We start from the raw sequence: 11,887 nt of genomic DNA, 5'->3' as shown, positions 1-11,887 counted from the left end.
AAAATCTTCATTTTTCCTGTCCCCTGCAATGACTAGTTACAAGGAGCCATGGGGAATCTTGTTCTGAAGGCCTCAACTCTCCTGCCATGCTAGCTTTGTTTGTTGGAGGCTGAATTATCGGTAGAAAATCTTCATTTTTCCTGTCCCCTGCAATGACTAGTTACCAGGAGCCATGAGGAATCTTGTTCTCTCTTTCAGAATTTCTTGAACAGCTGGTCTGGAGTTGGTAAATTCTTTCAGGTTTTGTTTATCCAAGAACGTTTTTATCTTTTTTTCTCATATGAAGAATCATCTTGCCTGGTATAGTATTTTTGGTTAAAATTCTCTTTTCATTTAACACTTTGAACATATTTTCCCCATTCTTTCCTTGATTGCATTGTATCAGATGAGAGGTCCGGTGTTAGCCTGATAAGATAGCCTTTATAAGTCACTTGATGTTTCTTTCTTGCCACTCTTAGTATATTGTCTTTGTCTGTGGTTTTGGCCAATCTGGATATGATATGCTGTGGAGAGGCTCTTCATGGATTAACTGTATTTGGGGTTATTTGTATTTCTTGGATCTGAATGTTTGAATTCTTCTCTAGAGTTGAAAAGTTTTGTTCCAGGATTTCATGGAATGGATTATCAATGCCCTATTAGTTTCTTGACCTTTTGATATACCAATTAGTCAGATGTTTGGGTGTTTAATGGTATCTAGTATTTCTCATATATTATCTTCATTTTTCTTGGTTATTTTCTCAGTATTTTTTATCATTTTTTCTAGGTCAGAGGTTTTGTCTTCTACTTCCAAAATTCAATCTTCTGCATGGTCTAACCTACTTTTAGTACTTTCGAGGAAGGTTTTGATTTCCTGTATTGTAGCCCTGATATCTAACAGTTTAATTTGATTCATTTTCATTGTGTCTAATTCTTCTTTAATTTTGTGGAAGGACTTCCTCATCTCTTGGACCTCAATATCTCTTTTCTCTTGCATCTCATAGAGTTTTGTGACTATAAATATTCTAAGTTATTTTTCTGACATTTCAGTAATCTCTAATTTTATCATACTTGGAGACAGGTTACAGTGTTTCCTTGAGAATTCTATAAATCTCACAATATTCAGATGTTTAGCTACTATGCACCTAGACTTCTCTAGGCGCTGGGTAAGGGCTGAGCATAAAATAAGAAAGTAAGGTAAAAGAAAAAGAAAGTAGGAAACAGAAGCAGGAAGAAACAAAGGAAAAGGAAGGAAAGAACTAGAATGAAAAGAAGAGAAAGAAGAGAAAAAAAGCAGGAAACATGTCACAGAAATTAAATTGAGTTAAAAATGGAAAACAGAAACAGGCAGCAGAAGAAGAGATAGAGATGCCTGGACAAATTCTTTCCTAGGTGAGGGAAAAAGAGACAAATAGGCAAGAGAAAGGCACAAAGAAGGGGATGGGAAGCTGTTTTTTAAACAAGGAAAAAATGTTAGAAGGGATAGAAAAGAACAAGAGGGAGAGACTTTGCCTACCTGACTAGCACTGGGGTCTTGAAGTGGGGACTGACTGGGGGGCTACACAGGCATGAAGCTGAACCCAGAAAGGGCAGCAGAGGCAGAGTTGGAGATGCCTGCAAGAATTATGTCCTGACTAGCACTGGGGCCTGGAAGGGGGGTCCTGGCTGGGGGACTTCACAGCTGTGAAGCTGATCCCAGAAAGGGCAGCAGAGGCAGAGATAGAGATGCCTACAAGCTATTTATCATTTTTTAAATTAAAAAAAATTGTGTTTACTTAGAAGTATTCATAATGTCAACAAAACAGCAGCAACTTCTTTTTTGTAACTACAGAAAGATATTCAGTTAATAGAATAATAATCCTGCTTTAAATTTCTATGTCAATTTACAACCCCAAACTTTCCTTTTTCTTTAGCAGACATGGTCTTCCACTTATATGAGCACTTCTTCGAAAACTCTGAGAAGTAGACTGAAGCATCTGGGTGCTTATTATGCTCCTCCTGGCAAGTTTGCACAAAGAATGCATATGATGATATTTCGCCTCTCGGCCTCTTAGGATCTCCTTTGCCCATGTTTAGTTATTTTTCCTCCGTGAGACACAGAGTTGCCCAGTGCCTATTTGGCTCTAACTTGCCCTGGCACTGTCTCAATGTACTGCAATAGCTGTGAGACCAGGAGCCAGACACAACCTCCTCTATTTTTTTTAAGACTTTTGCAATATGATGCATGTGCTTGTAGGAGAGAGAGAGAGAAGGAAATTGAGAATTTTTCCATGACAGCATATTTTTCAGCTTCAGAGTATAGGGCTCAAACTAAGGAGTCATTCATGCGGTATGCAGCACCTTAAACAACGTGCCACCTGCTGGGCCCTATTTATCCTTTTTTTATTATGATTTCTGGTTTAATAAAATTCATGTAAATCTTTGTGGGCCACAGCATGTTTTGTAGGGCCTGCATACAGTGTTTACTAATCAAATCAAGGATATAACCATGTTCATCTTTTCACCATTGAACATTACCTTATGCTGCACACATTTGTTAATAATATAACATGTTCATTTCTTTGAAATATGTATTCAATTGTCCATATTTTTTACTCTGCTATGATACACCATCCTGTAGTCTCTTCCTCTTATTTACATGCATTCCTATGTCTATTGTAAATTGTTTTACAAACCCTCCACCTGCCCTTCCACAAGCAGCTCCTGGTATCTACTGTTATTGTCTCTATAAAGGTCAGTAATTTTAAAAAATGTTTTCAGCAAATAATGCTGGAAACCTGGATATCCACATGCAAAGGGGTGAGGCTGAACTCTTACCTTACACTATATATAAAAATTAAATCAAAATGGATCAAAGAACTAAACTATTCAGCCATAAAAGAATAAGAGCCTGGCATTTCATAGAAAGTGCACGAATATGGAAACTGTATTGGTGAGTGAAGCAAGTCAGGCTGTGAAACAGAGACATTGTATGTCTCCACTTAATATATACTGACTCCGCATTCTATGGTAGAGACTAAAAGTTTGGAGGACATAAAAGCATTGACAATTGTTATGGATACTAGGGACAAAGTGGAAGGAGAGTGGGTGGGGGAAGAGTGTAGGAAAGGAAATTTTGGGGAAAAATAGCATGGTATGACATTTGTGGGACACAGACATAGTTTATTACTTATTGATGTTGACATGTATAGTATTCTCAACTGGGCTGGTCTTAGGTGTACATCATGCTGGGTAAAGTCTCTTTACAATCTAAATGATATATAGCAATTGCATGTATAAATAATAATAAAAAATAATGAATAAAAAATAAAATAACAAAAGCAACATGCAAAAAATCATAATAAGACCTAAAACTATAAAACTCTTAGAAAAAAAAATGAGAAGAGAAAAAAAGCTTTGTAAAATTGGATTTCAAAATGATTTCTTCAATATGACACCAAAAGCTTAAGCAACAAAAGAAAAACTAGATAAGTTGGACTTCATCAAATATTTAAAAAAAAATTATGCAATAAAGGACACCACCAAGAATAAAGGCAATCACAGAAGTGGAGTAAATATTTACAAATCGTATATCTGATGAGAGATTAAGATCCAGAATCCATGGGGTCTTCAAAAATTTTGTGGAAAATAGAATTAAAGTACAGGTTTATTTTGGTGGAAAATATTTTAAATTCATGGAGGGACCAGTTCTGTAGCCGAGTGGTTAAGAGATCCAGATCTTATATAGTTGACTGAAGTTTGAACCCCAGCCCTGCTGGCTTGAAAAGTAATACATGCAAGCATATGTGCTTGGATACCCCAAATCCTGATAAGATAGGAAAATGGAGGAGGAGAAGGTATTGTGGTGTGACCATGACGCACTGGGGAGTGCTTTCTACCTTTCTCTCTATGTCTCTCCATTTCTCTCTGATACATACATGTACTTTATGGCAATTCAAAAGAAATCTATGCATAGTTTTTTCATAATAACATTTCCCATGTACTTTAATACTCTTCATACATCCTTGGAAGTGTGAAAGAGCACGTATATATAGTCTGATTCCACAACAGGAAACTCATTTAGAATGACTATTATCAAAAAGACTGGAGAGAGACAGAAAGAGAAGGAAAGTGAGAAAAATAAATGCTGGTGATTATGTGGAAAAATGGAAACTCTTTTATACTGCTGATGAGAATGTTAATTAGTACAGCCATTATGGAAAACAGTATGGTGGTTCCTCAAAAAGCTAAAAATAGAACTTGCATATAATCATAATCCAGCTATCCCACGATGAGCTATATACCCAAAGGACAGAAAAATCAATGTTGTAAAGAAATCTCCACTCCAGTGTGTATTGCAGCACTATTCATAATATCAAAGATACAGAATCCACCTAACTGTCCATCAACAAAGAATGAATTTTAAAATGTGGTATATGGGGGCCAGTAGGTAGCTAAACTGCTGGACTCTCACATGGCTGACTGTGGTTCCAGTCCTAGACCTGGTGGCTTGAGAATTACACTGGGTGCATGTGCATATGTGCCCAGAATCCTGAAAGGAAAATGGAGAAGAGGTTGTAGTGTGACCATCCCCCAAGGGGTGATTTCTCACTTTTGTTCTCTCTGTCTCTTTCTAGTGATCCGGTGAGAGATGTGCCCTATGGCATCCCCCCATATGGTATACACACACACACATAATGGAAAATTATTCACCCATAAGGTAACATGTCATTTGAGGTAACATGATAGATCCTGAAAAACACTATGTTAAATGAAATAATCCAGGTACAGAAGAAGAAATACTGTATGTTCTCATGTGTGGAACTTGAAAATGATGAACTCATATCTGTTGAGAGTCTAAGAATGACCACTAGATGGGACGAGCAGTTGGCGTAATGGCTATGTCACTGGACTCCCATGTAGTCAACCATGGTTTGAGTCCTGGACCTGGTGGCTTACTCCGGGTGCATGTGTGTGCATGCCTAAGATCCCAAGAGGAGAATGGAGGAGAAGGGATTGCAGCGTGGCCATTGGGGGTGATTTCTCGCTTTCTGTCTGTCTGTCTGTCTCTGTCTTTCTGGCGAGTGCACGTGTAGTGGGGAAAGAGGAATAAAGAGATGTTTATTAAAGAAAATAAAATTACAGATAGGTAAGAGCAACAAGGTGTAGTGTTATAACATTAAGTAGGTGAATATGATTAACAGCAATTTATTTTATATTGCAGAAGAGGGTTTTAAGTGTTCTCCAAAGTAATGATAAATGATTGAAATGATGGATGCACTAGTCACCCTGCTTTAATCATTATGCATTATATTCTTGTATTGAGAAATCGGATTTTACCCTATAAGTAGGTACTGTTATTATATGTCAATAAAAAATTAATCAAGAGACAATAATCTTATTGGGACCAACAGGTGGCGTGGTGGTTAAGGTGCTGGACACTCCCACATGGCTGACCATGGTTCAAGTCCTGGACCTGGTAGCTTGCTTTCTCACTTTCCCTCTCTCTCTCTCTCTCTTTGTCTTTCTCTCTCTAGTCAAATTAAAATAAATGAATGAATAAAGAAATACAATAAACATTTTCAAAAAAAGACAATAATCTTATTAATCGAGATGATCTAGGCCCTAAATAACTATGCTCTGTAGCACTGACTTGATAAAACTAAGAGCTGCAGACTGTAAAAGCTAACCTAAAAGTACACTGTCACTAGGTGATTGCTCCAATCATCTTGCCCACTCAGCCCAAAGACAGATGTTCTAAGGTAAAATAAATAGGGTAGATAGTGGGTGTGTATATCTTTGCCACATATTTTTTTTTTGGTTTGTTTGTTGTTTAAAATAGGTACCATTCAGATTCCCTGGAGAGGGTCTTTGTTCTTTCAACAAATATTTGAGGATAGAGCAGTGAGCAAAACAGATAAATTCTTTGTTCTCACTTGGTTTATTTTACTATGGTGGGAGATATAATTTATCATGGAGCTAAACACATATATAAGATTGTTTTAAACTGTGATTAATGCTGTGATAAAAATGAGATGAGATCATAGAGAGTGCCTGGGTCATGGAAGTGACTTTAGTTTGGGTGGTCAGGGAAAGCTTTCCTGAGACCTGGGATACTGAAGCCCAACATGGATAAAATCAGATAGAAAGAAAAGAAGTCTAAAGGCCCTAAGGTGAGACAGATCTTAGCATTTTGGAATAAAATGGAGATCACTATGGCTAAAGCTGTGTGAAGAAGGCATTTGTAAATCAAATGAAAATGTAGGCAGGGGCTGGATCTTGAGGTCATTGTAGGTAATAGTGAAACCAGGCAAGGACCCCCTAATGTATTTTCTAGGGTGCTTTAAATATAAGGTCCATTTACATTGTAATGGCCCAGAGTAAGGAGTAAGTCTTCAGACTTTGATTATGATAATGACCAACATAGACCATGAATGAGGGACATTTGACATCTAAAACTCACACTTACAGGAAAAATAAGGTTTTCATTTCAATATATAAGATTTTTTATAGACTGGAAACTGCTGGTTGTAAGCTCAAAGACTCCAGGCTGAATGGCTCCAGAAACCTGAAGAGAAATTTGACTAAGGCCTCACCAATCAAGAATGCCTAGGAGATGACCACATTCTCTTGAACCAATCACTGAACTGATCATGTGCCTGGGACCTCTGCCCCTAATTTTGCCCTTAAAAATGCATGTGGGGAACATCTTGAGGAGATCAGGTCTTTTCAGCATGAGCTGCCTGCTCTCCTTGCTTTGTGCTTTGCAATAAAGCTGTACTTTCCTTCATCACACCATGTGTTTATGATTTGGTTTAATAGCACTTGGGCAAGCGAACCTGATTTGGGTTGCCAATAACAGTAGAAGAGAGTCTGGATTCTCAATGCGATGGGAAGTGATTTAAAGGTTTTAAACAGAGGTGTGACTTGATTAAATTTGCTATTTAAAAATGCTTTGTTTGCTGGCTGGGAAATGGGTTTTAGCGGGGCAAAAAAGGAAGAAGGTATATCAGTGACATCCTTCTAGTCTTGCAGCAGAAAACTTAGTGATGTCTGGGGCAAGGATAGTAGTAGGAGAAATAGTGAGAAGTGGTCAGATTCTAGACGTTTTAAAGATATAGTCAAAACGATTACGTGAAGAATTGGAAGCAACCAGGAGTCCAGGATGGCTCCAAGATATTTGGCCAGAGCAAACCAGGTGTTCTCATTAACTGTAATGCACAATTGTAGTAAATATGATTTCTGATTCACTCACTATTCTGGACATCTTTTATTTGTGAGATGGAGCACCAGGGCCACCTTCTTACTTTGAGCTGCCTAGTTAGGAAGTGGAATGAAGTCCCAGGAACAGGAGAATTGAAGTGGTCGCTTTAGTCCAGAAACTACACAGGAATGGGGAAGTAGGTGGCACCAAGGAGGGCACTTTGGGAAACTTCTTGATGCTTTGTCAGGCTAGGGAAACAATTTTACCAGAAACAAAGAAAAGAGGTTGCCTGGGGTCTGACTGGGCCTGGCAGGCCTGAAGGAGTTTGAATGGAGCCTTTCATGAAACTTTGGGGCAGAGGAGGGAGGGGAAACCACCACTAATAAGGAACCTCAGCTTTATAAACCCAGCAGAAAGGTCTGGGAATTTTTGAGAAGGCCAGGAGCCTCTGGATTCTCTCCACCCACCAAAGAGAAATGAACACTCAAGTTGTGTGATGCAGCTTTAAAGGGGCTGGTGATTGACAGAATGTGTAGCAGTGAATGGGGGTGGAGCCGCTGGGTGGGGTCTGGGATGGGCAGCAGGGAGAAACCAAAAGGAAGAAAAAAGAAAGCCCTTGCCAGATGTCGGTAATGCTAGAAGAAGCAGCTAGCCAAAAAGTGAGAAAAAGAAGGGTATAATGGTTCACCTTCACTTCCACCCGGAGCTAACACTCTCGCACCATTTCTGTCTTCTCTTGAGATAATTAAAATCGAGTGTACACCAGTCACAGTTGGTGCCCATTCACCTTAACTCTCCACTGAACTAGGTTTGCAGTCTGAGGGAGTGAGGACCCGGAATCCACCAGCTGGATCCCGGCCCCGCCCTGTCGGCTCTGAACCTGGGCTGGGAAGAGATGATGCCTTCAGAGATGCAGAATCCGGAAGTAAGTCCCTTTCATTTTGCCTAAATCGACACCACCCTCCATTCTTTAAGCACACTATTTGGGGTCTTTGCAGCACAGCAAAATAACTGCATTACTTAAGGAGACTTTTTCAAGGAGAATGTAGAGGGTGGAGCAGGGTGGGGCTGGGTAGTAAGGGGAGGGGAGGAGGGGAGGTGCTTGAGTCTGGAGAGCTGCTATCGGTGGGGTAGGTGTGCTCAGTTTGTTGGTCTTTTGATCAGAGGCTTGATTTCTCCGTCTGCTATTAGAGCTTGACTTGTTCTCTCCTGTAGTTCTTTTTGTCATACTCCAGCATCCCTATCGGGTTGTTTAACGCCTTTAGCTGTGAGCTGGGAGGGCTCCATCTTGCCTGGCTTCTTAAAGAGACAGTACACTATTTCTACTGACGGAAGTCTGCGCCTTGTAAATTCAATTTCAGAAAGGATGGCAGTGTCTCGCCTTAACTATAACAATATGTATACATTGGGGAGAAATTCGTGTGGCGAGGACAGCTTCTTTCTCAGACCAGCCTCCAAATTTGGTTTAACTATCCAGTTGATTCTTAGGAAATGCACTGTGGGCGTTGTTTGCGAAGTTGTGCATTAGTTAACTGCAGTTAGTTGGTGTGCTGCAGTTTTAGCTAAAGGGCAAATGTTCAGTTTCCTGAGAGGCGCTGTGACAGTGCAGCTCCCTTGAAGCAATTCATTAATTCTACAAGTGTTTATTGATGCATTGCCTGCAGCTGATTATGATTCTGGATAGTGTGTGTAAAATGTCAAGGCCACGCAGAGTGTTGCCACTGACTGCTTTTTAAATGATTTGTGACCAAGGTTTCTTTCCAGCATATGTAGGTGAATGTTGAATTTGATTCCAACATTTACCAAGCATCTTTCACAGGAAAAGTTCAATGGTTCAAGTTTGTTGTTTTCCTTTAATACCAGGCATTCAAATGCTGTAATGCAAGTAACCCGGAGATCCAGCTGAAAGAATTAGGAACTTTAGTCAAAATGGCATTCAAAGAGAAAGAGGCAGGATGCTTCAATAGAAAAGCTAAAGCCACCTCCACTGATTCCTCTGCCATGTTCTTGTCCAGTCAAGGAGATTGTGTTGTGAATGAGAGCTTCACCTGCTGCCTTCTGTTAAATAAAGAAAAGTTGGTGTGACAGAAATTAGTTAGAAAGGGCCTCTTATGGACCAGTGACATTTCTTCCATATTTGTCTCTCTTATGTTTCTGCTTAGGGAGAGTGGCAGAGATCTGGATGGAACCTAAGGCTATCCCACAGGTCAAAGAGATGAAAACATGTTGTTCAAGGTTTTAGAGTGAGTTTTTTACTCTGAAAATTTCTGTTTGGTCATTGGGATACCCACAGTTCCCAGTGCTCTGCAGTTTACCAATTTAGTGGCCTCTGGTATTAAATGCAAGGCACAGAACCCTTCCCTTATTTAATATGTTGGATTTCAATGTATCTCCGTTGCCAGCTCCCATCAAGGGTATGTGTTAGTTCTAGGTTCCTAATCAATATTTAGCCAAAGCACCTTCCTCTATTTTCTCTCTCCTCAATAGGTTTTCTAAACTTCAAAGCAACCTTACTCTGAATGGTTACATCATTGAGTTTGCTGGATTCAGTTGTAAAAAGAAAGACTTATTCAAGTTTTCTTCTTTCTAAAGTCCCTGATATATGGGCTGCTTAAAACAAAGGAAAACTTAAAATTCAACTGGAACACTCCTGGTTGCTTTTGACAGTGGGAGTGCCTTCTTGTCATAGAGCTAAGAGCCACTTGTACAAGACACATCCACTGAACTCTGCTGTCTACACCCTTGCATGGGGGATGCAGAAGAAACTGTGCTGGTTTCACAGCTAGCTCCCCACATTTGGTATACATGGAATATATTAAGCACTGCTGTGTTTACATTTTAATATTTGATTATTCTTCTGTGTTCATGCTGTTTTGCTTTTCTTTGGGGAAATTTCTAGTCACAGGCCATGAGAACTAGGCACATTTTAGCTAACATAAAATATTGTTGCTGAAACATGCTTATCCTGTTTCTAGGACAATGAAATGTTTGTGAATCCACTAACAAGTAGTCCAGGAAAGCAATAGAAATCCTTCTCCAATGGTTTCTAGTGGCTTCCCCACAGCACTTCAGAGAGTTTCGTATTAATCATTCTGCTAACTGGGATTGCAGAGAATTTCTATCTATGCCAAGACAAAAGAGTTTCATGAGAGACAATTGCAAAAAAGGCACCCTTTTAAAAAGAATTATTTTATTTAGCTTCATTTATTTAATTTAATTTGACCAGAGAGAGACAGGGAGAGAGGGAGAGAGAGAGAAAGCGAGAAAGCAAGCCACCAAATCCGGAACTTGAACCTTGGTGGGCCATGTGGAAGTCCAGCGCCCTCAACCACCATGCCACCTTCTGGTCCAACAAAAAAGACACTTTTTACACTCTCTGTATTTTACTAGCAGTAGTCTTGACCCCTAAATTCCATTCTGGAATACACAGAGCTAGTGGATTAGGCTGTTTTTGCCTAGACAGGAAAAACTTGTCTCTGAATTTCCTTTGATCCCAGAGCCTTCCTAGTTCTTACTCAGCCTTCAAAGGTAGGGTGCTATGATCAAGGTATTGGCACAAAATTATATTGTATTATATTTGCTCATTTTTTCATTCATTCATTCATTTGACAAATATGTACTAAGAATTTACTCTGTACCATCACTACACAAGAGTGGGAAAATAGGCCCTCTTGGTAATTATATTTTAATGAGGGATGTTAGTGGAGGAGATAAACAATAAACATATATTGTGTGCAAATAAGGTGAGAGAGAGGCTACAGGAAATGGGGAGTCGGTGAGATTTTATATAAAGCAATTAAGAAAAGCTTCTTTACTATGGTGACATTTAAGAATATATCTGAATGAAATGAGGGAGCCAGCTACAAGAATATATGAGGAAATGGCATTCTAGACAGAAGTAACAGCAAGTGTAAAGGCTTGGTTTGTTCAAATAAACACAAGCAGGCCAGTATCACGTGGAAAGGAGAAAAGTGATAGGACATGAGATCAGCTAGATGGGAGGGAGGTGAGCTAGATCATATAAGATCTTATATTCTGAATGAGATAGAAAGCCAATTTTAAAGAAAATAAATAAAAATTATAAAAATTATGTAATTTATAATTATGATTTAGTAAAGAGGATGGATCTTGAATTACTTAATACAAGAAAGATGGATTATATTTTTAAGTTTTAGACACAATGCTCCTTTAAGAAAATTTAGTAAATTTATTGGTGAATTGTTCATGTCAATGAATACAATATAATTTCTTTTTTAAAAAAATTTATTCATTTTCAACATCAATTCACTATACACCATCACAACACACAAATGAATTTTCCATCCAAAATACACTGTGCATTGGCTCAATCAAGCACATCAACATACATGTTCTCAGCAAATAATTTTCCAATTCTTATGTCCTGCATACCTTGCCTTTTGTTTTGCCATCCTTGATTCCCCATCCCCCACCCTCTGCCATGTCCCATCCTCCTCCCACATTGTCCCTGGCATCCACGATTGCCCTCCATGCCTTCCCCCCCCCATTCAATTGATCTGCCAATGAACTTAATTAGTCTAAATATATCCAATAGCTAGCACAGCTGACACATACCTGTACATGAACCGAAGTCTGACTTTAGGCATAAATCCCAGTGAGTAGAATGAACATACTATAAAGTAGTACCCAGCTGTGCCCATACAGCTCGCTGCAGTCGTCAAATATGCATTTTTTTTTTTTTTACAAAAT

Source organism: Tupaia chinensis, unplaced genomic scaffold (genome assembly GCF_000334495.1).
Source record: "Tupaia chinensis unplaced genomic scaffold, TupChi_1.0 Scaffold140338_1, whole genome shotgun sequence".
In the NCBI taxonomy this organism is placed as follows: Eukaryota; Metazoa; Chordata; class Mammalia; order Scandentia; family Tupaiidae; genus Tupaia; species Tupaia belangeri.
Note: the sequence above shows the minus strand (reverse complement) of the source record.